This window comes from Mytilus galloprovincialis, chromosome 10, assembly GCF_965363235.1.
Source record: "Mytilus galloprovincialis chromosome 10, xbMytGall1.hap1.1, whole genome shotgun sequence".
Taxonomy (NCBI): domain Eukaryota; kingdom Metazoa; phylum Mollusca; class Bivalvia; order Mytilida; family Mytilidae; genus Mytilus; species Mytilus galloprovincialis.
This window is the reverse complement of record NC_134847.1, coordinates 5,187,267-5,214,104: the sequence shown is the minus strand read 5'-3', so window position 1 is coordinate 5,214,104 and position 26,838 is coordinate 5,187,267. Positions and strand designations below refer to the sequence as shown.

The window sequence follows — 26,838 nt, the reverse complement described above, 5'->3', positions numbered from 1 at the left end:
ATTTTTGTTCTTCCTTTATCACTGGTGTCCCATCAGTTTTGCAATTTTAACATAACGCTGTCTTTTCCTCTTTTTTGTATATCTTGTTTTGTAAATATTGGAATGCTTTGTATTTTCTCAACCTCCTGTGCTGCTTTTTTAGCTAGTTGGTCTGCTAGTTCATTACCTTGTATGTCAGCGTGTCCAGGGGTCCATTCAATGGAAACAATGATTCCTTCAGATTTTAGTGCCAATATACCGATTTTAATATCATGAATAGTTTTACCGTAATTATCTGATTTCCAATTTAAAGTTAAAATTCCAATTGCTAATTGGCTGTCTGAAAAAATTTTGATGGATTCATTTTTTTTTTCTGTTTGGGATTACCGGTATAAGAAAATCTATTACCAGCTTGATAGCTACTAATTCCCCTAATAAAATAGATCCTCGATTGGAAACTGGCTGTGTTAACTCCACATGTTCTTTGCTGTTTGATATTAAAATAGCTGCACCAGCCCCGCATGGACCTGGGTTTCCTTTGCAGGAGCCACCAGTGAAAGCTAATGTTATATTCTTTTTTTTAAGTTGATGTTTTTTTTCCAAAATAATAGTCTTTCCCTGAAATGCTTGTTCCTCTGATCTAGACTTTGAACTTCCTAGATTTTTCCAATACTCTAGTGGTGATTTTGAGGCTGCTAACCCTCGGAATTCAAATTGAGACTCTATATAATCAGAATCAATATCTGTTGACCTCTTCATGTCTTCAGACTGTAATACCATTCCAGTTGGTGAGATTATTTTTTCAGGTTCATTTATATTTTTCCAATCTTCAAAAATTTGTTTAATAGGGATAGTATATGATTTTATTTTTGCAATTTGTCTTATACTGGCTTCTTCTCTTTTGAGGTCTAATGGTAGTATTGATCCTGCTACTACTTCTAAGGCTTGTATACTAGCTGTTGTTGGTTAGTTGAGACATAAGGCTAGTCCTTTTCTTTGAATAGCATTTAATTTAAAGGGACAAATATCATTATGGCCGTATTTTTCACCTCAAAAACTACTCTGTCTCTGACTCTGTGTTGCACTGTTCAGACATGTGCATTTTGAAAAGTTTTAAGGCCTGGCATCCACAAGATATATATAATCTAAATGTATTTTGTATATCAGTAAGATAAAAAAATATTTTGTATACAGAAATCCACGATATTTAAATACAAGATTCATAACCACAAAAGGAAGGTAGGGGTTGATTTGGGGGTTATGGTCATAACAGTTTAGGAATTAGGGGCCAAAACAGAGGCCCAACATAAGCACAGTTTCCACAAAATAACTTGTGTTTAAGTGTATGAATCTCTTTGAAATTATACCACAAGTTTCCATACCACAATACCACAAAGGGAATAATGTTAGGATTGACTTTGGGGGTTATGGCTCAAACCATATAGAAATTTGGGGCCCAAAAGTGTTTCCTGGTTAATGAACAATTAAGACAATTTTAAAACAGTGTATAGGCGGTGGAGTTGGGTAATTAGAAAATTTTGGAAGGGACATTTTTTTCTAATTTCAGAAATTAAAAAGGAAATTTCTTCAAATATTCTTTTATTGCGAGGGGGGGTAATTTTTTTTTGGGGGAGGGTGGTCAAAACGCAACAGCGTAGTTTATTGCACTAAAACCAAAAAATGGGAGGGGGTACAGTTTTTTTGGGGGTGGGGCTGGGTAAATTTACAACAGCATAGTGTATTGCAAAAAATTGAATACAAATTGAAATCATATAACCAATTCTATTCTTAACTACAATCCAAATTCAGACCTGTCATGCCTGTATCAAGGGCCAATATTGTGTCCATTTTCGCCCAAACTGTTCAGGGTTGGACCTCTGCGGTCTTATCCAGCTCAGCTGTGCTGAGAGTAGCAATTTATTATCAGGGCTCACACTATTTCACAATCATAGGGAGAAGTGATTTCTCTTTTTAAAACTTATATGGAGAAAAGAGGGACGAAAGATACCAAAGGGACAGTCAAACTCATAAATCTAAAACAAACTGACAACGCCATGGCTAAAAATGAAAAAGACAAACAAACAACAGCACACACGACACAACATAGAAAACTAAAGAATAAACAACACGAACTCCACCAAAAACCTAGGGGTGATCTCAGGTGCTCCGGAAGGGTAAGCAGATCCTGCTCCACATGTGGCACCCATCGTGTTGCTTATGTGATAACAAATCCATTAAAATAGTCTAATTCGGTAGGTCACATTCATGAAACAGAAGAGGATTGTAGTTACGACGTAAGGAACATATCCGATATCATTTGTGAAAAGAAGTGGTGAGATTTGAAAGAGAAGTGCTCCTTCGTATGCTGCGCGACAATGTTTTGATTTTACTATAGTGTAAAGGGTCATATGTAAATATTAAATCTTCTTTTTATATTGTTCAATCATATCTGAGTATACATGAAATAAAGTAACAGTTCAAATTCAAAAATGTTTATGTTCTTGTGAGAAACTACAGTGTACCAAGTAAATATCTAGCACTGAAAAGATTTTTTTTTAATATGTCAGTATGTCAAAAAGGTAAAGAAATAATAATATATCAATTAGTAAATTACAAATTAATTAAACACTATCTTGTGTATGAAATTCAGTGTTTCTCATCAAAAGATTATTAGTTACATAGTGTGCTAGTGACCTAATACGGTATATATGGGGTCAGTAAATTCCATATGGGGTGAGAGCGAAGCTCGAATCCCCATATGGAATTTACTGACCCCATATATACCGTATTACGTCACTAGCACACTATGTAACGAATTTATCTTACCGACTATCTGAACGTGTGAAATTAAGACTAGTGATTCTCAAAATGAGCAAGTCTTCAATACTGTTAGCATTAATAAAATACTTCCATTGATGCCAACAATAACGATTTGTACGGTTAAATGTATTTCAGAATTTATTTCAATCTGAATAATCAATTTCTTCGTCTGTTGGAACTTTTAAGATTTTTTTCTTAGTACCGTTTTGTTTTTTATAAAGGGACATAACACCATTACTAACCGTGTATGAAATAAGCCCCGCCCCCTTCTTACCTAATATGGAATATAAAGGGACGTAACTCCACTACTAACCGTGTATGAGATAAGCCCCGCCTCCCTACTAACCTAATATCAAATATACACGGTTTGCACGCGGACGCTTTTAACCAATCATATTCCTGGAAATGTATAGGAGGTAAGATAAATATATATACAAAGTTACAAAATGTAAGCTGGGCCATAATATATTGATATTTAGTATAATAGTCTCAGAGTTAAGCAACTTTAATCAATATTTTGAAACAATCCATATAAATTATATGGAATTATATACACCAATCAATTAGATGTATTAACCAAAAGTCTGTTAAAACCTATGGAATGCATAATTTTTCCTTTTGGGATCAATATTCTTCTGTTTCCATAGTTATTATTGTAAAAATACAGGTTCGTTCATACATGTCAAAGCTAGACCGGTTCTGATCCGTAGTTAGAAAACAGTCAATTGGGGATGAATGCAAGAAAATTTATAACCTGAATAATCCATAATCCAATCGTTATTATATGATGATGACTACGATCACTCCATCCTCAAGAAAAGTAGTGGATAGTGGGCGAGTTAGAAAAATTATAAAAATAATCTATATATGTTTGAAAAGCTATTTGGAAAGGAACATTAAGATTTTAATGCAATAAATGGATTAAACATTAACTAGAGGGCAACTTTAATCACGTTTAAATGAAGTAACAAACTAATTTTGCTGCAGAAAGTTAGGTTGATGTAGGGGGTCTCATTGGGGGGGTTCGACGTAAGGAACATATCCGATATCATTTGTGAAAAGAAGTGGTGAGATTTGAAAGAGAAGTGCTCCTTCGTATGCTGCGCGACAATGTTTTGATTTTACTATAGTGTAAAGGGTCATCTGTAAATATTAAATCTTCTTTTTATATTGTTCAATCATATCTGAGTATACATGAAATAAAGTAACAGTTCAAATTCAAAAATGTTTATGTTCTTGTGAGAAACTACAGTGTACCAAGTAAATATCTAGCACTGAAAAGATTTTTTTTTAATATGTCAGTATGTCAAAAAGGTAAAGAAATAATAATATATCAATTAGTAAATTACAAATTAATTAAACACTATCTTGTGTATGAAATTCAGTGTTTCTCATCAAAAGATTATTAGTTACATAGTGTGCTAGTGACCTAATACGGTATATATGGGGTTATTATATGATGATGACTACGATCACTCCATCCTCAAGAAAAGTAGTGGATAGAGGGCGAGTTAGAAAAATTACAAAAATAATCTATATATGTTTGAAAAGCTATTTGGAAAGGAACATTAAGATTTTAATGCAATAAATGGATTAAACATTAACTAGAGGGCAACTTTAATCACGTTTAAATGAAGTAACAAACTAATTTTGCTGCAGAAAGTTAGGTTGATGTAGGGGGTCTCATTGGGGGGGTTCCGATCCCGGATCCCGCTTATTGTTTTGTCAGATTCCCGTATCCTGCTTATGCTATGTACGTAAGCAATTCTCATTTTTTTGTCATTTCCCGGGTCCCGCTAGACCTCATTTCCCGTTTTCACGACACAATAATTTGACTTTCACATGTCACGCTTACAAAAAATAGACAATCCCGCGTCACGCTTAGACCCCAATGAGACCCACGATGTAGGTTTTTGAGTAACAAGCACCGGAAGTGCTAAAGTGATAAAAAGCTGTCTTTTTATTAAATAACCTGCTACACACTGGTCCAACTTGTTTCACAACGGATAGGCGAACGGCTAACGGCATACGCCGTATTTTGACTCAAAACAAGTAAACCGGCATATCATCCAACATTAGGAAAATAATAATTTAGCCTTTAAATCTGCATTTTTGCATAATAACATATTTAAGGAGTTTTATTAAAACATTGATGAAAATATTCATGCTTTAATATTTTTATCATCTTAATTTAATTGTATTTTAGGTTGTCATTGCTTTGTTTTTAAAGAAATTTTCTATTTCGTAATAGCTTTAGAGATTAATTATTATGTTTTAAAAAAAAGAACGTTTTCTCTTCACCATCTTCGAAGTATGAAGATAAATTGCACATAACAATAATATTTTTTCGTTTACTGGTTATTTTTCAGTATTTGTAACCTTTAGTTTTTCTCACTTACACTCTTTCCGCCATCTTGAAATGAAAATGCGCCGCCTTCGCCTGAGTCCTGAGATAGGCGAGGGCGGCGTAAGCCGTTATTGCGCACGCATCCAAAATTTTGTGAAACAAGTGCACCGGGCGTTCGCCACCGGCGAAATGGCGTATGCCTTTTTCCGGAAACAAGTAGGGCCAATGTAAGGATTATGCTTCAACCGCTTTTTAGTCTAGTCAATTTAGTGAACAACCTGCAACTAATTGCAACACAAGGTTTTTCTCTGAAAAACAAGTCTGTTACTATCTATGAACAACATACTAAAACTATACAAAAATATATTTTGCGGAAAGTGGTTTAATTCACGAAAATATTTTGTAGTAAAAGTAAGGTAATATGAGTTACTTCCCCTTATTTGCCAAAATTGAAAAAAAATAATTTATCCATAAAATGTTCTTTATTTTTTAAAACAGTTTAATTAATACAATACAATGCATAATTCTGTCAATTCAAAAGAATAATATTACAAGTGAATCACTTTCCTGTCTCAAAGTTTGTATAATTAAATAAAGATATAGACCGAGATTGTGTTCCACTATTTTACAATTCGAAGATATAATTCTCCACAATAGTAATGGTATGTAACCTATAACAGAAGACTATTCTGAGTTAGATTAACCAACATAGTCACAATCTTACTAGGTTTTTGAAAGAAATCTACCCCTAGCTGTGTTTAAGTTAATTTTAGTAGGGGGAGGTGTTCTCGAAACATTTTTTTGCCATTAAAAATTGTTTTTTTTGCCATTAAAAATTGTTTTTTTTTTTGCAAGACTAATTTTTTGAAATTCAAAGTTTTTAATTTATTTTTTTACCACAACTTTTACATGTTTTAAAAGAAAACATTTTTTTTCTTTTTTTCTTCTTGAACAAACATGTTAAGATTTAGAATCAAACTATGTTTTTCAGAAAAAAAAAGAATGATGAGACAGTGTTAAATGATTGTATGTTAGAATGAAAATTCCAGGCTCCTGAAGCAAATTATAAACTACTCATGTAATAAGCAATGATCTCAGTACTTACACACCATATACAAAAAGCTTTGGCTGTAACACTAAACCCACAACGTTCCATACCAAGAAAGTCACCTCCCAAAACATCAATATAATATATAATAATAATACTGAACCCACTTTTCACTGATTTCTATTCGGATGTGTAAAGATTTATATTTTAGTCAGTGCCAAGAGTATTTATCTATCAACTGTAATTAGCTTTGAACTAGCTGTTGGAACTCAGTTTCATTTTGTTAATTTGTTTAGTATATACTCTGTGCTGACCTTTTTAAGTTGAGCCCTTTTAAACTGAGTTTTACAATTTGCACTTATGTTGTTTGCTATTTCACAACTGTTCCTTATTATGGGAGGGCTGAGTGCATGCTAGCACACATGGTTAACCCTGCACACTATGAATATGATTATCACAAGTAAGTGGCCCTTGAGTAAATGGTGGTTATTGTTTGCTGTCTGTTATATTTAATTTTCCATTCATTGTCTTAACAGTTTTATATTTTAAGGATGAGCTATTTTAGTTGTTAACATCCACACCCTCATCATTGTTATCTCTTGCGGACATTTTTGTCATTGCCAATCGTACAACATCTTATGTTTTTAGAATGGGAAGGTTTTACAATAAATCATGGTTTCAAACATACTACCAAGAGATCACTGATAAAGTTTAGTGGACCTTAAAAGCTAAACATTTATATTCTTTAGGCTTTGGTGTATGTTAATTAAATATTTTTTTAGTTTCGTTCAAATGAGTTATATAGTATAATTATGAATATAGAGAGATTTGAGGTTTTTAAAGTCAATAAGAAAGCAACCTTTAAAAAACTAACAGGACTATCTCTGGCCATAAGTTGCCCACATTTTTACAGTTTTCATGCTAAAGCTGATTTCTTTTTATTAAATTAATTCAATGAGATATCTTAAAGAAGGAACTTGGTAATGATTTTCTTTATATACATATATATCTTTGACCATAATATTTCATACAGCAGACAACCCATGTATGTTAGTTTTTGTCATTGCCTTTGATTAATGTTTCAGACCACCACATACAGGTTTACAGGGTACACACAAAAGGCGCTGCAGGGGCGGATTCATCCATTTAAAAAAAGGAGGGTTTCCAATCCAGGCCAAAAAAGGGGGGTTCCAACTATATGTCCCTATTTAAATGCATTGATCAGCTAAAAAAAGGGGGGTTCCAACCCGGGAACCCCCTGGATCTACCAATGCACTGTTACTATTCACACTTCAGGAAGTGATCCCATCAATTCATTCAACAGTCGGCCGTTATCTCATTTTCAACATCTAAAATTTGACAACTTTGGTACAATTGCTATTTAAATTTAAGCTCTTGAGGTATAATCATTATTATATTGACAAAGCTTCTCTTGAAAATGCCTTAAACAATTTCTACATTTCATGCTAATTCAGTGAACTAGTGTATGTTCCAAAAAATTAAAAAGCTTACATATCTGAAATTAAACCTGGATATTGATAGAGCTTGCTAAGTAAAATTGGTCTGTGTTTAACTGTGACTTTATGCAATACACAATCTAATTTTTGGTTTAATATAGCTAACTATGTAATTACTATAAATACATAACAGTTTCATCTTTTATATAAGCTTTGGATTTCAAATATTTTGGCCACGAGCATCACTGAAGAGACATGTATTGTCGAAATGCGCATCTGGTGCAAGAAAATTGGTACCGTTAATTTTATTACATAAGGATAGCAATTTCAAACTTCCATAAAATGTATTTCTTAAAAACTGAGTTTTACTGTGTGTTTATCTATTCTACATTGTCTAGAGAAACTATGAGAGAGTTAATTCTCAAACAACATGTTTTTCTCCCAGCCACATTATTACACTGATCCCAAGTCAGGAACCCCTAGCCTTAGTTTGTCTTGCATTTATGGTTTTTGTTGTTGATAATTTTGGTTCATGTGTATGTATTGGAGTTTAAAGACTGGTTTCCATTTCGCTGAACTAATGTACACAATAATTAAGGGGGTCAGCTGAAGCCCACCATCGTGTGCCGAAATTACTTGCTTTGTCGAAGACCGATAACAGGGGACTTGTTTTCTCTTGACACATTTCCTGTTTCCATTCTCGACTTTACGTTTTTAAAAATTAAACTGGAAGTAACCAAGATTTTAAATTTTTTATTTGTTATGCCCCTCACTTAGGGGTACTATGTCTTTCAGTCTGAGCGTCCGTACATTCATTCGTCCGTCTGTCCTGCTTCTATTAAAGTTTTTGGTCAAGGTAGTTTTTTGTTGAAGTTGAAGTCCAATCATCTTGAAACTTAGTGCACATACTCCCTGTGATATGATCCTTCTAATTTAGCCAAATTACAAATTTGACCCCAATTTCACGGTCCACTGGACATAGAAAATGATAGTGCGGTGGGGCATCCATGTACTATGAACTCATTCTTATTTTGTAATTAGTTTGTAAAATAAGATATTTCACACAAAAAAATGGTCATTTTTTATATCGATAACAAGAGGAATACATATGCATATAATCATAAGATAATAAAGTCTGTCTATAAAGATCCTATTTTAAAAGTTTTTTAATACTAATTTCTATGGGACTTCTAACGATAAACATCAGAAAGTATTTACTATTTATATCCCAATTTAAAAGTTTTAACCACCAATAACAAAGATTTTTTTTCAATTTCAGTTATTGGATTTTCTGTCTCAAAACATATATTCAACTAAATTACCTAAATATTGATACTGATAACTAAAGGACTTCACAAAATAAACATAAAATAGTATGTTCTTTTTTCTTTATAGATCAATTTCAAAAATATTAACCATTAACAATGGAGATTTTCTGCGTTTCCAGTTTTCGATGTTTTCTCACTAAAAATCACTCATTTCACCTCAAAATTACTTCAATATGAATAATAATAGCTAATGGACTACTTTATAGTCTATTGAGATAAGGTTTCCTGTCTTCCACAAGCTTTAGGTCTAAAAATGCAATAATAAATAATATTTTTTCTTCTTTTCCAGTTTTCAGCATTTTTTCTCTAAAAACCACATATTTCACCCAAAATAACCTTTTCCGCAAATCATATCGATGTATAGTTTTAGTATGTTGTTAGTACAAGTCTATATTATAGTTTTCACTAAAAAAAGCTTGTGTTGCAATTAGTTGGAGGTTGAGTGATTTTAGAGCTAGATTGACTAGGCTATTTCTTAAGATAATGAATTGTTTATGTCTGAATTTCTTTAATAACATGTACTGTATCAATAAAAAATTGATGTTTCACTTGGTAAAAATTGAAAATGTCTGATGACAAAAGTGACTGAAGGCAAGTATTGTAAACAACAGGACGACTTGTATTTTGCTTTTGGTGGTTAAGGGAAAGAGAAGTCAAGGTGGTGAAAGTAACTTCTTTGCCCTACTAAGTCGCCTGGTAGTATGAGCTCTGATTTAATATGCCTGTCAGAGAACAGGAAACTTAAGCATGTAATTTATCTTTTTTGTCAAACTTTTTGTATTATTATACTTATAATTCCTGGCATCAGCATTTGTAAATGTATCAATGAAATAATAAGGGTAGATGTACATGGTGTAACCATGGTATTTATGTATCTTGTGGGTTTTTTTAATACATTTTTACAATAGTACATGTATAGTGAAAATCTGAATAGAGAGAGAGGATAATACTGTGTTCACACTACCAAATCTGCACAAGGTCAAACCCAGGATAATTAACCCAAATTAATTACCACACAGTCATGACCATGATGACAGTTCATACTTAATTAAAAATTAAGCCAGTTTGGGATTGTACCTCTTAACAAAAATAGAAATGTAAGTTCCAAAACTGTAACCTGCATCTGTTCACTTATAAACATGTACATGTACATTTTTTTCATCACAGTTGCATTATTTCAAATTCTGAAATGTTTTACCACACTACTAATCGACAGCTCCAGAGAAATTCCACATCAACCACTTTCTGTGTTTTCAAATATGGTCACTCTTTCCAAATTGCATCCATTTTACCCCCAAATTGCAAAAAGCATTAGAAATCTTATAGGGATTCTAATAGACTGCATGAACAATTTGAATTTTCATCATTTGTCATTATGCAGATCTTTCAACATAACTAAATACACTAATTCCTCTTGTTGTCGCTGATTTAATCTGGTTATATTTCAGGTGCTAGAAATTACATATGACATGCATCATTCAATTTGTGAGGGCAAGGTCATTAACCTGAGTTTATCCCTCATCATCTCCACCTAAAATGAGGGGTAATTTTAATCAGGGTTCATGGTTATTGTGGATTCATTAATATTCATTGGATACCAATTTTCGTGGGTTTCATTGGTACAGGTGAACCACAAATTATAATGTTCCACGAATAACATATTTTCAATAGGCTTTGTATGCAGAGATTGACAACACCACGAAATAAAATATCCACAAATATGTAAGTTTTCAGCAATCCACGAAATTTGATACCCACGAAAATATATGAATCCACAGTATAAAGTTAAATGTTCAACTATACAATGTACACACTATACTTATATATAACAATAAATATATCAAACACAATTTATAATTGCCGATCTCCCACAAGGCTAGAGGGACACCGTATGTTATTATAATCTATCATAACAAACATAATATTTTTCAATAATATATATATATATACATATAAACAATGCTTTCAATACAAAATGAAAACATTGACTCCGTCATAAACGAACCCGCCGGCCAGGAAAAACCAACAACCAAGTTACCTTAGTCGATATGGAAACCTGTGTCCAAACCCTAATGCTTGGAAGATTGTCCCGAGAGGTGTACTTGGACAATACTGAAAGTTAGCTTATGTTTACATAAACAAAATATCATCAAAATGTGTAATAGCAAACAAAAATACCAATATATAGTACAAAAAACAAGAAAAAATCAAACAATAATGAACCAACATTAAATCTGAACTTGACCAGTTCGAAGTTGGCGAGAGAATGGTCTGATAGGTAAATTGACCCGCCAAAAAATGACCATTCACGTGATACTACAATTAATATCACGTGTCCATACATATATTGAAAGAATAGTACAATAATTTTCCTCTATACTTTGAAACGCGAAAAATTATAATTCTTTAGACTTTAATGCAAAATTTGGCAAAGCAAGGGAATTGGGTATCCATAAAATACAACTTTTGTTTAAACCATGAAAAACAGATGAATCCATATAGCATGTGTAGTAACCCTGGCAAAGTATGAAGCAACAACAAATTGTAAACCTCTATTTACTTTAGATCTCAGGATTAAGTGGGAAAGCATGCTTATAGGCAAATTATAACTGAATTTAAAAATTTACAGCCAATATCAAAGGTAAAACTTGTAATGTTGCTTACACCTAGTAATACAATATTGTAGTTCTGATTGGGTAGTTGTTAGGGGACATTAATGTAGAGATGTGTGTATGCAATTTTGGAGGTCATGGAGGTTGTTTTTATTAAAAAAAATACCTGCAGGTGAAACTCATAAAACTGTATGCTTTATTGAGGAAGTCTTTATTTAAAACTTGTTGTTACTTCAATATTTTTTTTATTTTGCAGAAGGTGGTCAAATGTGTAAGGAATTACAGTTCAAAACAGGAATTAAATGTAAGTTTGTCATATTTTTTTTTCGGACTGTCAAATATATCAATGAGGTTCAATTGGAGATTATTTAACCAATGGGTAGAAGTTTATATATCAATGTATCTAAAATGTTCATTTTCTTGTAAAAATCATGTTCTGATCTTTATCTAATTATTATAATTTGATCCCATGTGTTTAACATCTAATTAAGATGTCACTTTACCATGTTTACCGATTATACAAATGAATGGGTTAGGATTTTTCTCTGAAATATTTAGTAAGGGTAGGAATTTTCACAAGAATCAATATATAAATAGGGGGATTAAACCCCAGCAAGATGTCTGTACCCAGATGTGTATTTTGAGACCCTCTCAAATAATGGCAAGGTAAAGTATGCAGATGTTTATGGTAACATGGTAACTGTTCTCATAATGTTACTCTACATGCTCGATTATTCCTAATTCTCAATTACTGTTTTAGTGTAAATGTTTTACCCTATTATCTATAAAAAGCACAAATATTATTTATTTCTTAAACATAAAACATAAATCTTTTCATATTGCATTTCTACATTAGTTTTTAAACAAAAGCCAACCAAAATAATGTGTTTTCAAATATTATTGTAAAAATTAATGTTCTTGAAGAGCCTGCTCAACAATTTTAGAAATTGCCTTAAAAATGAATAATAATATGGAGAATTTTGTGGCAGAAGGTATATTTAACAGATAGGTTTGTAATTTGTTTTGAAACTTTATTTTTCTTATCTCAGGAAGTGGTGATTGCCAGTGCAGTACGAACACCTATTGGATCTTTTCTCAGTTCTTTAGCAGAAGTACCTGCCACTCGTCTGGGATCTATTGCTATCAAAGAATCTATAAATAGAGCAGGTATGAATCCATTGTGATATATTCCACATTTAGATAATAGTACAAATTAATGGCGGTTAACCATGGTTTCAGACAAATTTCATATAGAATGAGATCAGATATGTTGTATAAATATGATTTGGTTGAAGATGAACAACATATTACTATTAGTTGTCCTGCATACATACATGTATGAATGATTGTAGAGAGATATTTTTGAAAAAGACTAGCAAGAGGCAAAGTTGTATAGGACCTTTATAGGGACTCAAGGATCAGGTGTTTTTAAGCTCCAGATTTTCAGGATTGACCCTTTCGGGATACGGGAATTCTTTTTTCAAATTTCGGGATGTCAGGATTTAGATTTATTTTAATTTGGGACCTCGGGATTTCGCGTTTTTAAGCTTGGGATTTTGGGATCAGGACCCCTCTCCTCCCCCAAACAATATACTTGATAACGATGATTATTGTAACTGATTAAATGGTTCTGATTCCTCCTGGAATAAACAGATAAAGTGTTGTTGAAAGCTGAAACAAGAAATTATATATTTTCAGGAATTAAACCAGAAGATGTTAATGAAGTTTATATGGGCAATGTCTGTACGGCATCAGAAGGTCAAGCTCCATGTAGACAGGCAACCCTAGGGGCAGGTAAATTAATGATATTGATATCTAGGCAATGTCTGTACAGCATCAGAAGGTCAAGCTCCATGTAGGCAGGCAATTATCGGGGCAGGTAATGATATTGATATCTGGGCAATGTCTGTACAGCATCAGAAGGTCAAGCTCCATGTAGGCAGGCAACCTTAGGGGCAGGTAATGATATTGATATCTCGGCAATGTCTGTACAGCATCAGAAGGTCAAGCTCCATGTAGGCAGGCAACCCTAGGGGCAGGTAATGATATTGATATCTGGGCAATGTCTGTACAGCATCAGAAGGTCAAGCTCCATGTAAGCAGGCAACCTTAGGGGCAGGTAATGATATTGATATCTGGGCAATGTCTGTACAGCATCAAAAGGTCAAGCTCCATGTAAGCAGGCAACCTTAGGGGCAGGTAATGATATTGATATCTGGGCAATGTCTGTACAGCATCAGAAGGTCAAGCTCCATGTAGGCAGGCAACCCTAGAGGCAGGTAATGATATTGATATCTGGGCAATGTGTGTACAGCAGCAGAAGGTCAAGCTCCATGTAGGCAGGCAACCCTAGGGGCAGATAATGATATTGATATCTGGGCAATGTCTGTACAGCATCAGAAGGTCAAGCTCCATGTAGGCAGGCAACCTTAGGGGCAGGTAATGATATTGATATCTGGGCAATGTCTACAACATCAGAAGGTCAAGCTCCATGTAGGCAGGCAACCTTAGGGGCAGGTAATGATATTGATATCTGGGCAATGTCTGTACAGCATCAGAAGGTCAAGCTCCATGTAGGCAGGCAACCTTAGGGGCAGGTAATGATATTGATATCTGGGAAATGTCTGTACAGCATCAGAAGGTCAAGCTCCATGTAAGCAGGCAACCTTAGGGGCAGGTAATGATATTGATATCTGGGCAATGTCTGTACAGCATCAATAGGTCAAGCTCCATGTAGGCAGGCAACCTTAGGGGCAGGTACCTAATGATATTAATATCTGGGCAATGTATGAACAGCATCAGAAGGTCAATTTCCATGTAGGCAGGCAACTTAGGAGCAGGTAATCATATTAATATCTGGGCAATGTCTACATTATCAGAAGGTCCAGCTCCATGTAGGTAGGCAACCTTAGGGGCAGGTAATGATATGAATATGTGATAGTAGGAGACTTTATGGACAGGTGATCACATACTTTCTATCTTGGATAACTTTAGGATCATGTACTGACATATCTAGTCTAAACTATAAAATGAAATTGTGTGTCTGCAGGTTATAGTTTGTTTCATCTTGATTACGCTGATCAATACATGCATTAGAAAGAACCTTATATAACAAACAAAATGAATGTTTGCATTTTGGGCCTTCTTTTAACTTATGAGTCTATATTCTTCAGGGTTAGAGTTTATTTATGGTTAGGGTTATTTTAGTAAGTTTTGGTTTAAGGGTTAGGGCTAGTGTAAGGTAACTCAGAGTTCTCAAAAGGTGGTGGTCCGAGGGATTTGAGTCATTTTCAAAGGACAGACACAATTTTGTGTATTTTGTAATAAAAAAATTAGTGAGGACCAGCAGTTTTTCTTCAGGATCTACCAGATCTAAAAAGATTTGGAAAAACTCTGAAGGTTTAGGTTTTGGGTTATGTTTAGTGTAGTATATTTCTATAAGGTTTAGGACCACTCCAGTAAAAGTAGGCATCAGAAGAGTGTAGAAATATTAAAAGTTCTTTAATAGAATACAAACAAGATAACAGAATTATCTAAAATATTTTACAACAGTGGAAAACTACAACAACTACCGAAAATTACCAACAATTATGTCATCAATTTAATACAAATAAAGGTCTGCTTTTATTGTAGGTTTGCCCATCACCACACCAACAACGACTGTAAATAAATTTTGTGCCTCTGGGATGAAGTCTATAATGATGGCAGCACAATCACTAATGTGTGGACACCAGGTATAGAGGTTTAGGGGGTATAGTTGTGATGCAATTTAATTGAGAAAACTAACGGTCTAATTTTTAACAAAAAAATTTACAAAAAATTAATATGAAAGACATGAACCATGTCTTGGGACAGGCACATAAAGAATGTGGGGCGGGGTTAAACATGTTTGTGAGTGTTCAACCCTCTCCTAACCAGGGACTGTGGTGTAACAGCACAACATAAAAAAAAACTACAAAAGTCAGTTGAAAAAGGCTTTACTCTTCAGATCGATACAAAGAAAAACATCAAACAAAAACTAAGACAGAATGTGGCTGGTTATATATCTGTTCCAAACCGTATGAGTATTTGGACTGTACGCGTACGGTCTGGACTATAAACATACTTTTTCAAAATAGGCATACAGTTAGACTATACGCTTACAGTCTGACTAATATTAAGAAGTTGGTCAAGTTTATTAGATCAAGAAAACTTAGATCTCAAATTAATATAAAAAGTTCAATAGTAATTGAAATAAAAACTTTTAATATGATAAAGTTCTATTTAAAAAAAAATCACGCTTTTTTAATCTATTAACCTGTATTTAGCATGTCAGTAATTCATTAATTGTAGACCAGTATGGTCATTAAAATTGAAGTTATCGGAAGTAAACATAGAGTGGGAGGACAATAGTTTTAGAATATTTAGGAATTTTACAAAAAAATGCATATGCAAAGGAACATGCATGAACAAAACATGTTAAAATAAACAAATATTTAAGTTCAATTGTTCGCTTCTTCACTCTATCCATCTAACTGTAATAATAACAATTTGTATAACTAGAAATATAGATTTTGATAAATGTTTGTTTAAATTTAACCCATATGATCCCAAAACATGTATGGTCAGCTGTACCGTTCGTGTATACTCATACAGTCCGACCCTACGAGTATATGTATACAGTCCGGACGGTCCAAATACTCAGTCATATGGTCTGGAACATATCCATCCCCCAAGTGTTCAGTTATCTAATTCTTTATCTTTGTCTTTAATTCTTAAATAAAATTCAGCATTGCTTAAATATGGACCTCAATGACCTGTGTAAAAATGTAACAGTAATTTAAATATTACAGTTCACTAAAAAATAGAATATCATTGGAGTTGACAATTTTGTATACTGGATGAAAATGATGAATAGCCAATAACCTTTTGTAAATTAAATATCAGGATACATGTGTTAATGTTACCTTGTTTCTTCTTATTATTTTAGGAAGTTATGATAGCAGGAGGAATGGAGAGTATGTCAAATGTCCCGTACTACATGTCCAGGGGACAAACACCTTACGGCAAAGTAGAACTCAGGGTATGTCACAAAATTGAAAACTGTGGATTCATTATTAAAATGGTTCCAATTTTCGTGGAATTCATGTATAGGTTGACCATGAATTTTAATGTTATACGAAACTTGTATGTAGATATTCACTAAACAAGGAAATCAAATAGCAATGAAAAAACAACTTTTTCTCAGTCCATGATAATTGTTCAGTGCTCCAGCTAGAAATCAAAAGGGGCAGGGTGCCAGTAGATGGCAGGACACTTTTTCTATGAAAGGAAAAGGCACTGCTCAATTCTTTTGTCAATGTTTCTGTGGGTATCACAGTTCACATTCTTTTTTAGCTCACCTGGCCTGAAGGGCCAAGTGAGTTGCATCATCACTTGGCATCCCTCGTCATCCGTTGTCATTAACTTTATCAAAAATAAATGTGTCCAGTTAATTGGCCAACCAACCAAGATAGCCATCGTGGCTAAAAATAGAATATAGGGGTAAAATGTAGATTTTGGCTTATCTCTGAAACCAAAGCATTTAGAGCAAATCTGACATTGGATAAATGGTTTATCAGGTCAACATTTACCTGCTATACAATTTTCAAATGAATCAGACAACCTGTTAGGTTGCTGCCCCTGAATTGTTAATTTTAAGGAAATTTTGCTGTTTTTGTTACAGCAGTTATGTTCGGCTAAGTAAGATCTACAAATAAGTCAAAATGACCAAAATGGTCTGTTGACCTTGTTACGGCCAGAAATCGCCTTTAAATTGTAGCCAACAAAAGACACAAATCAATAATAAAATTTAACAATATTTATTATACAAAAGTTTACAAGAAGTATTACACAAATATTACTGTCAACTTAACTGTCAAAATATGAGTCCAATCTTTTATCTTTATCTGTATCCGGATATCTTTCGGAATCCAATCTGAATATTACGGTCACAATCCAGTATGATGTTGTTTGTAGAATAAAAGTGTCAATCCAAAGGCTATGAATATTAATGTCTATCGATGTCTAAGTCCAAATCCAAGAGTGATCGTTTAACTTTAGTGTCTGTATATATATAGTTTTCATGGAAGATTCTAGAACAGTCTATAATGGAACATCCTAGAAAGTTACAACAGAAGTTTCTAGTAAAATGTAGAAGTTTATATAACCCATCTTTTATTAGGATCATTCTGGAAAGTTCCAATCATTCTGTAATTGTTCCAGTGATTTCTAAACTGCACAGTTCTAAGATTATTCTGTAAACAACTATCAGGCCATACAACACAAATTAGGCCAACATAAATAAATACAATAATTACAATATCATAACACCTCCCCCCTTAAAAGAAGTTTGAGTGTAACAAAAACTTATCATGAATAATATGAACAAAAATACATAATATATACAAAGTGATTTAATAAGCTCTAGATAAAGCATCAGCCATTACATTATCTTTACCCTTAATATGTTTTACAATTACATCATATTCCTGTAACAATAAACTCCACCTAGTCAACCTCTGATTCTTGTTTCTCATTTTATGCATGAAGGTGAGAGGATTATGATCAGTATAAACAAGAATAGGATATACAGTGGGATTCAAATATACATCAAAATGTTGAAGTGCTGACAACATTGCAAAACACTCTTTTTCAATAGTTGAATAATTTTTCTGATGTTTATCTAATTTCTTAGAAAAATATGATATAGGTTTTTCAACATTATCATCTGTCTCTTGATATAAAACAGCTCCTATTCCTACATCGCTTGCATCAACGGCAAGTTTAAATTGTTTTTCAAAGTCTGGAGTAATCAGAAATGGACTATTAATTAAAAGTGATTTGCTATTTTCAAAAGCTTTTTGACAATTTTCACTCCAGATAAATTTAGAATCTTTTCGTAAAAGATGAGTCAATGGTTGAACAACAGTAGCAAAATTTGAACAGAATTTCCTGTAAAATCCAATCATGCCTAAATATCTCATAAGTTGTTTTCTATTAGTAGGAGGAGGAAATTTGGAAATAGCTTCCACTTTAGCCATAATAGGTTTCACTTGACCTTGGCCAACTGTATGCCCTAAATAATCAACAGTGGCCTGACAAAATTCACTTTTACCAAGATTAACAGTCAAATTTGATTTTGACAATCTATCAAAAGTATCATATAAATGTGTTAAATGCTGTTCCCAGCTATCACTACATACAATAAGATCATCAATATAAGCATAACAACAGTCTAAATCTTTTATAACATTATTGATCATTCTTTGAAATGTAGCTGGAGCACTTTTCATGCCAAATGGCATTACAGTATATTGAAATAAGCCATCTGGTGTAACAAAAGCTGATATTTCACGAGCTCTCTGTGTCAATGGAACTTGCCAATAACCTTTCAATAAATCAAATTTGCTCACAAATTTTGCTTGACCAATATTGTCAATACAATCGTCTATCCTTGGAATCGGATAGGAATCAGATTTTGAGACTGAATTTACTTTTCTGAAATCAGTCACAAAACGAAAGGTTTTATCTGGTTTTGGCACAAGGAGACAAGGAGAGCTCCATTCACTGTTACTCGGCTCAATAATATCATTGTCAAGCATATATTTAATTTCTTTTCTCATAGCTTCAAGTTTGAGTGGATTAAGCCGATAAGGATGTTGCTTAATTGGAGAAGCATCTCCTACATCAACATCATGACAAACAGCAGTGGTTTTGTTTGGCACATCTGGAAAAAGATTTTTAAAAGAAAATACCAAAGTTTTTATTTCTTCTCTACGATCAAAAGACAGATGTGCAAGTTTTGAGTCTAAATTTGATAAAATTTCAGAATTTTTCAATCTAACTGTCTCTTCCATAGTTTTAGAACTAAAAGGTGGTTCAATTACATATGGTTTGTCATGATTGTTCTCAAATTTAACCATGCCTAAAGTGGCAACTGGTTTACTCTCACATTCATTAGTACGCTCAAAATATGGTTTTAACATATTAATATGACACACTCTGTTTTGTTTACGCCGACCTGGAGTTTTTACAATATAATTCAAATCATTGATTTTACTGTCTATTGTATAAGGACCACAATATTTAGCTTGTAAAGGATGTCCAGGGACTGGCAAAAATACAAGTACCTTATCACCAGGCTCAAAAACTCTATCCCTGGCATCTTTATCATACCAAATTTTCATCTTGTTCTGTACATTTTTTAAGTTTTTCTGAGCAATTTGACAAGCAGTATACAATTTTTCTTTCAATCTAGATACATAGTCTAAAAGATTCAAGTCAGTATGTTCAGTAAGCCACTTTTCCTTAATCAATTTTAACGGTCCCCTTACAGTATGGCCAAATACCAACTCAAAGGGACTAAATCCAAGGGATTCTTGAACAGCCTCTCGGACTGCAAAAAGTAGAAAGTGAACTCCATCATCCCAGTCTCTGTCAAATTGAAGACAAAAAGTTCTAATCATGTTCTTCAATGTTTGATGAAAACGTTCCAAGGCACCTTGAGATTCTGGATGGTACGCACTTGATCTATACTGAACAATCCCTAACTGGTACACGACTTGCTGGAATAAACCTGACATGAAATTTGATCCCTGGTCGGACTGTATAGACTTAGGAAGTCCTACTAATGTGAAAAATTTGATCAAAGCTTTGACGATAGTAGGTGTCTTGATATTTCTGAGCGGAATAGCTTCAGGAAAGCGGATAGATGTACACATGATTGTCAATAAATATGCATTTCCAGTCTTGGTCTTTGGTAAAGGTCCAACACAGTCAATTAGAACTCTGCTGAAAGGTTCGTCAAAGGCTGGAATAGGCAGAAGTGGTGCTGGTGGTATTTTCTGGTTACGTTTACCAACAACCTGGCATGTATGGCATGATTTGCAGTATTCTGCGACATCATTTCGAAGTCTGGGCCAGTAGAAATGCTGCAAGATCTTAAGGCAAGTCTTCCTTATACCTAAGTGTCCAGCCAAGGGGGTGTCATGGGCAAGACCAATAATTTCTTGCCTATAAACTTTAGGCACCACCACTTGGTATACCACTCTCCATTCCTCCTCTGTGGTAGCATCAGGAGGCCTCCACTTCCTCATTAAAATGCCGTCCTGATGGTAATAGCATTCGGCCACTTTGTCTGCTTCCTCCTGTGGTTGAGCCCGCTGGTTGAGCTGAAGAACCTCAGGGTCTTTATGTTGTTCTTTGAATAAATTCTTTCGGTCTAATGAATGGCTGTTTACGTTTGGCCATGGCATAATAACATTCTTGTTAACACTAGGTGATCTTATTATGGCCTTTTCTGAGCTACCAGGACCTTCAATGTCAGCTAGGAAAGTGTCAGAAAGGTCCATGTAATCAAACTGGTCTTCTTGCAAATTCTCATCTTGTTGTTTTCTAGCCATCGCCCTAGTAACAACACAAGCTGGATATAATTCAGCTTCATCTTCAGGTGATTTAACATCCACCACCGGTTCACTGGTAACAATTGGTTCAGCAACCACTTTGTTCCTAGCTAGATCATTTCCTAGCAATAAGGTAACACCCTCAACAGGGAGATTAGGACGAACACCTACAACAACTGGTCCAGTTATTAAATCTGACTTCAGATAAATACGATGGAGAGGAACATCTATACAACCCAACTCTACACCTTGTAACAAAACGGAGGCACCAACAGAAGTCTTCTCGGACAAAGGCAACACACCTTCTAACAATAAAGACTGAGAAGCTCCAGTGTCCCGTAAAATCTTAATAGGCTGAAGAGTGGTATCATCAACAATAGCAACAAACCCATCAGACATAAAGGGTTTATATTCCTCCATATAATCACAAAAACTGGACTTAAAAGCCTGACTCGCAGGACATTCCAATGTACTGGTAATATAAGGTGTCGTACAAACACTGGTCTTCGGCTTATTATCTCGTTCATTCTTCTTCTGGAGTCTAAAACAATCAGCCATCAGGTGACCAATCTTCTTACAATAAGCACAAGTCAGTGACTTCTTCTCAAAAATATCAAATTTTGAACTAGACATATTATAACTGGACTGACTCTTATTCTGTGGAACAGGCTCACTATCAGTACGCTCAGTGCTTTGATTTTTGTAATTTCCACTGGAAGTATTAACATTTTGACTCTTGAAACTTCTTTTATGTGAAAGAGTATAATTATCTGAAATTACAGCCGCATCATGTATTGACTCAACAGTTTTGTCGTCTAAATGTGTTTTTAATTCTGAATGAACACATTGTTTAAACTCTTCTAATAACATCAATTGTCTTAGTTGATCAAAATTGTTTTTTGTTTTCTTTGAAGTAAGCCATTTATCAAATAGATCTTCTTTTTCCCGAGCAAATTCCACATAGGTTTGCGAATCAAACTTTTTATAAGATCTAAATTTCTGTCTATATGCTTCTGGTACTAGCTCATAGGCTTTCAAAATTTCCTGTTTCACAGTGTCATAATCAGAACTTTTTTCTGATGGAAGTACGGAGTATATTTCAGCTGCCTTACCCTCAAAAACACTTTGCAGCATCGTAGTCCAATACGGCATTGGCCATTTCAAATTATTAGCAATTTTCTCAAACTGTGGAAAATATTTATCAACTGTTTTTTCACAAAATTTCGGAACCAAACGTATATTTTTTGCTGCATCAAAATAATCTGATTTCGACTGGACTTTAGTGTTGCTTTCTTCTTTGACCATTTCAATTTTCAGTTTTTCCATCTCTAGCCTTTCTCTCATTTCAAGCTCTTTTAATTTAAATTCATCTTCTTTTTCTTTTTTCTCCATTTCTAACCTTTCCTTCATTTCCAGTTCTGCCTGTTTTAATTTAAATTCATCTTCTTTTCTTTTCTCCATCTCCTTCAAATTCATTTCCAGTTCTTTTAGTTTGAGTTCATGTTCTAATTCAAGCTGTTTTAATTTAAAGGCGTCAATATTTTCGACCTTAAGTTCAAGAGCCTCTTCACCTAAAATTTCTGCGTCAACTAATTTGTCTATAACCAAATTTTTTATAATTTGTTTTCTCATAGATACTTTAAAAACTAATTTCAGTTCTTTAGCAAGCAACACTAATTCCTCTTTCTTTAAATTATCAAAACTCTCCAGGTCTGGCGTTTTCAAAAATTTACCAGCATCAAATGCCATTTTGTAGAATTTTGTTGGCTAGTAATAAAAAAAATACTAAACAAATTTTGAATATAATATTTTAAGATCCCAGGACGAGCCCCCAATTTCTGTTACGGCCAGAAATCGCCTTTAAATTGTAGCCAACAAAAGACACAAATCAATAATAAAATTTAACAATATTTATTACATGTATACAAAAGTTTACAAGAAGTATTACACAAATATTACTGTCAACTTAACTGTCAAAATATGAGTCCAATCTTTTATCTTTATCTGTATCCGGATATCTTTCGGAATCCAATCTGAATATTACGGTCACAATCCAGTATGATGTTGTTTGCAGAATAAAAGTGTCAATCCAAAGGCTATGAATATTAATGTCTATCGATGTCTAAGTCCAAATCCAAGAGTGATCGTTTAACTTTAGTGTCTGTATATATATAGTTTTCATGGAAGATTCTAGAACAGTCTATAATGGAACATCCTAGAAAGTTACAACAGAAGTTTCTAGTAAAATGTAGAAGTTTATATAACCCATCTTTTATTAGGATCATTCTGGAAAGTTCCAATCATTCTGTAATTGTTCCAGTGATTTCTAAACTGCACAGTTCTAAGATTATTCTGTAAACAACTATCAGGCCATACAACACAAATTAGGCCAACATAAATAAATACAATAATTACAATATCATAACAACCTCTTAAGGAGGTATTTCCCCTTTATAGTCAATTTTGAACAATTTTTCATAAATGTTTGTAATCTTTTACAGAAATCTTCTCATCTGAAACTACTGAGATAAATTTAACCAATATTGTCCTCAATCATCATTAGGGTATCTAATTAAAAATAAGTCCGATGACCCCACTTGCGAACCAAGATGGCTGACATGGCTAAAAAAAATGTACTTAAGAAAAATGCAGTTTTTGGCTCTTATCTCTGAAACCAAACATCTAAAGCAAATCTGACTTTGTTGAAATTGTTCATTATGTTATGATCTATCTGCTCTAAAATTTTGAGACCATTCAGGCAAGGTGTTGTTGGGTTGCTGCCCCTGAATTGGTAATTTTAAGAAAATTTTGCAGCTTTTGGTTATTATCTTGAATATTATTATAGATAAAGATAAACTGTAAACAGCAATGATGTACAGCAAAGTAAGACCTTAGAATAAGTCAAAATGACTAAAATGGTCAATTGACCCCTTAAAAGGTTATTTCCCTTCATGGTCAATTTTCATAAATTTTGTAAATTTCTACAAAATATTTTCAACTGTAGCAGGGGTTAAAAAATGTTGTTACAGCTAACTAACCCAGGAATTTTTGGCAGCAGGATTTTACTAGCCCTCTTCGAAGAACTGCTAGCCCATCTATGCCTTACAAATCAGAGTTTGCTGCATAATACAGGGTAGGTGTCATGTTTTGAAGGGGACATTATACACTATTAAACTAGTTCATTTTTATCCGTTGTACTACTATGGGTCATCAGGCAGAGAAAACATGTTCATTGGTTTTATCGTGTGAAACAAGTGGTTCAATTATTATATTTGTTGTCCACACATACAAGGTAGACCTTTTATTGGCGTGCTCCGGAAAACACTGGCAATATTCGCAGAACATGGTCTCGGATTTTTCATCCTGGCACCACAGCCGACCTTGCCTAGAGGAATCTTTCTGTCCATGTCACTAGATATGTTCTTTTCCGCTTTTCCCGATCGTATTTTACATTTTTTCTGGATGAATTTTCAGCCTCTTTAGTACCCCCTTCATCTACCGATTTTTGCTTTGAAACTAACGAAGTTCATGGGATGCCCGTTCTCAAATATTTTGAAATATTTTGTTGTATTGTTTCAAGTCATAAATCTGCGTAGCCCTAAGTAGCGGCTACGATATTAAACGCAACCCTAAACCTGTACAAACCAGTTCAAATGCTTTGAATCCCGGATGACGTAATTGAATCTGATTGGCTAAGATAGAATAGGGATGAAGGGGTTTTCTACTATCTATTTTGGAAACGCCAAGAATTTTTTGTCACTAGTCCGTCGGGCATATTGGGTTAAAAGTTTTGATTGCCAGAGGCATAAATGCTCTAGTCCCGGGCGTCAGGCTAGTGGATTTTTTAACCCCTGTGTAATTACTGGGCAAAGTTCATTATAGACAGAGATAATTGTCATCAGCAAGAATTTCAGTAAAGTAAGATCGATATACACATCACCATCACCAAAACACAATTTTATAATAAATCCACCTGTGTCCTTTGTTAAATATGCACATAGACCAAGGTGAGCTACACAGGCTCTTTAGAGTCTCTAGTTTTACTGTATATGTTGTAAATGAAGGTGCATAAATTGTTGTTTTGATTATTATTATTCGTAAAACATGTCAATACACATTCATAAATAACATCACTATAAACCAATAGAGGCAAAACAAAGTTTCTATTCTATTATTGTTTTGTAGACACAAAGTCTTCATTGTTATATAGTTAAGGAGGTTGACCGGAACTTAGAGCCCTTATATATAGATCTAAAACCATTTAGCTAGAAAAGCCTCATAACTTTTACTGAAAAATACTGGTTATATCACTGGTATTTTATACATTAAACTTCATTTGTGACCATCAAATTGCAAGTTGACTTACTCTCGTTTCTTAAATGACAGCAACAACAACCGAAGACCACAAGGAAATAAAGTCAAGAGAGTTTAAGTGTGAATAAAAGTTATTTAATTTTTATTTTCTGTTGTTCAGTAGATGGACTGTTTGTTAGATATGTTTTTCAGGGAAAAAAATCGTGATTTCTTGCAATTTAATTGGGAGAATAGCTCATGCCAATGATGACTATAATCTTGTGATGTTTTGTTATTATTCAGGAACTGTAACGGCTGCAAATGCTAGTAACCTGAATGATGGTGCTGCCGCCCTGGTGTTGATGACAGTTAGTGCTGCAAAGAGGTTGATTGTCACACCACTGGCTAAAATCATTGGTAAGGCTTGTAAGAAGTTGTTGGTCTGAAGTTACACAATGTAACTGTTGAAAATAATGAAATGAACTCTTTTAAGACATTTGCATTGGGCAAACAACTGATAGACTGTGAAATGCAGATCAGAAGATTGCAAAATTTTGGTGAGGAGTTCGAAACTAAAGATAAGGAGTTTTATACTTTGTGTACATTTATAAGATGAAAATGGATGAAAAATTTACAAACAATAACAACGGTTATGCATAAGCTCATTTTTTCAAAAACTGACAAAATATGTTAGCTAAAGCAAGGTCTATATTACATTGACATTGTTATTTAATATCTTAATAAAATTGAGAATGGAAATGGGGAATGTGCCAAAGAGACAACAACCCGACCATAGAGAAGACAACAGCAGAAGGTCACAAACAGGTCTTCAATGAGCATGGTTCTTGAATCACTGAAGAAGTACAAGCTCATTTGACTGTATTTACTACACTGGGTTCTGTAACAGTTGATGTAGTTGTTTATCTTATCACTGATGAGGCAATGAATTGTCTTTGAGTCAAGGTTGTTCATGGTTTCAGTAGCAATTTGGATCTTTTAAAGCATTCTGAAGGTCAGCATTGGAATATGAAATAACGAGCATTATTTTGCTGAGTTGAAAGTTTATTAAATCTTTATTTCTGCATCAAACTCTCGGATTGCTGATTTGACAACAACATTCCATTTATCTAGGAATGCTGGTGTTCACCTTCAATCATCCTTGTCATGTGACAGAAGCCCTATCATGTCATGTGACAGAAGCCATGTCATTTCATGTGACAGAAGCCATATCAAGCACCTGATATCCTATAATCTGTTGATTGTACAGTCAAACTTTTATCACTTGTTAATTAACCTCATGCAAGAGTCAAAATCAATATTAAAAAAGTTTATGTAATGAAGGGTTTCACAGAATAAGTTAGATACAGTCTGGCTTTTTACGTCTTTTATAAATTTGTGGAAAAACATAGAAAAATATGTATACAGATACAAGAAGATGTGGTATGAGTGCCAATGAGACAAATCTTCATCCAAGTCACAATTTATAAAATTAAACCACTATGAATGCTACAGTGATCGTGATTTATTTTTTT

The 26,838-nt window shown here is 33.8% G+C and overlaps 1 protein-coding gene and 1 pseudogene across 3 annotated transcripts in view; both read left to right on the top strand.

Annotated features, from left to right (window-relative positions):
- Window positions 1-26,838, top strand: part of LOC143049705 (uncharacterized) — a 396,341-nt gene that overhangs the window by 250,640 nt on the left and 118,863 nt on the right. The gene's annotated exons all lie outside the window — the stretch shown is intronic.
- Window positions 1-26,838, top strand: part of LOC143049711 (acetyl-CoA acetyltransferase A, mitochondrial-like) — a 28,984-nt pseudogene that overhangs the window by 2,068 nt on the left and 78 nt on the right.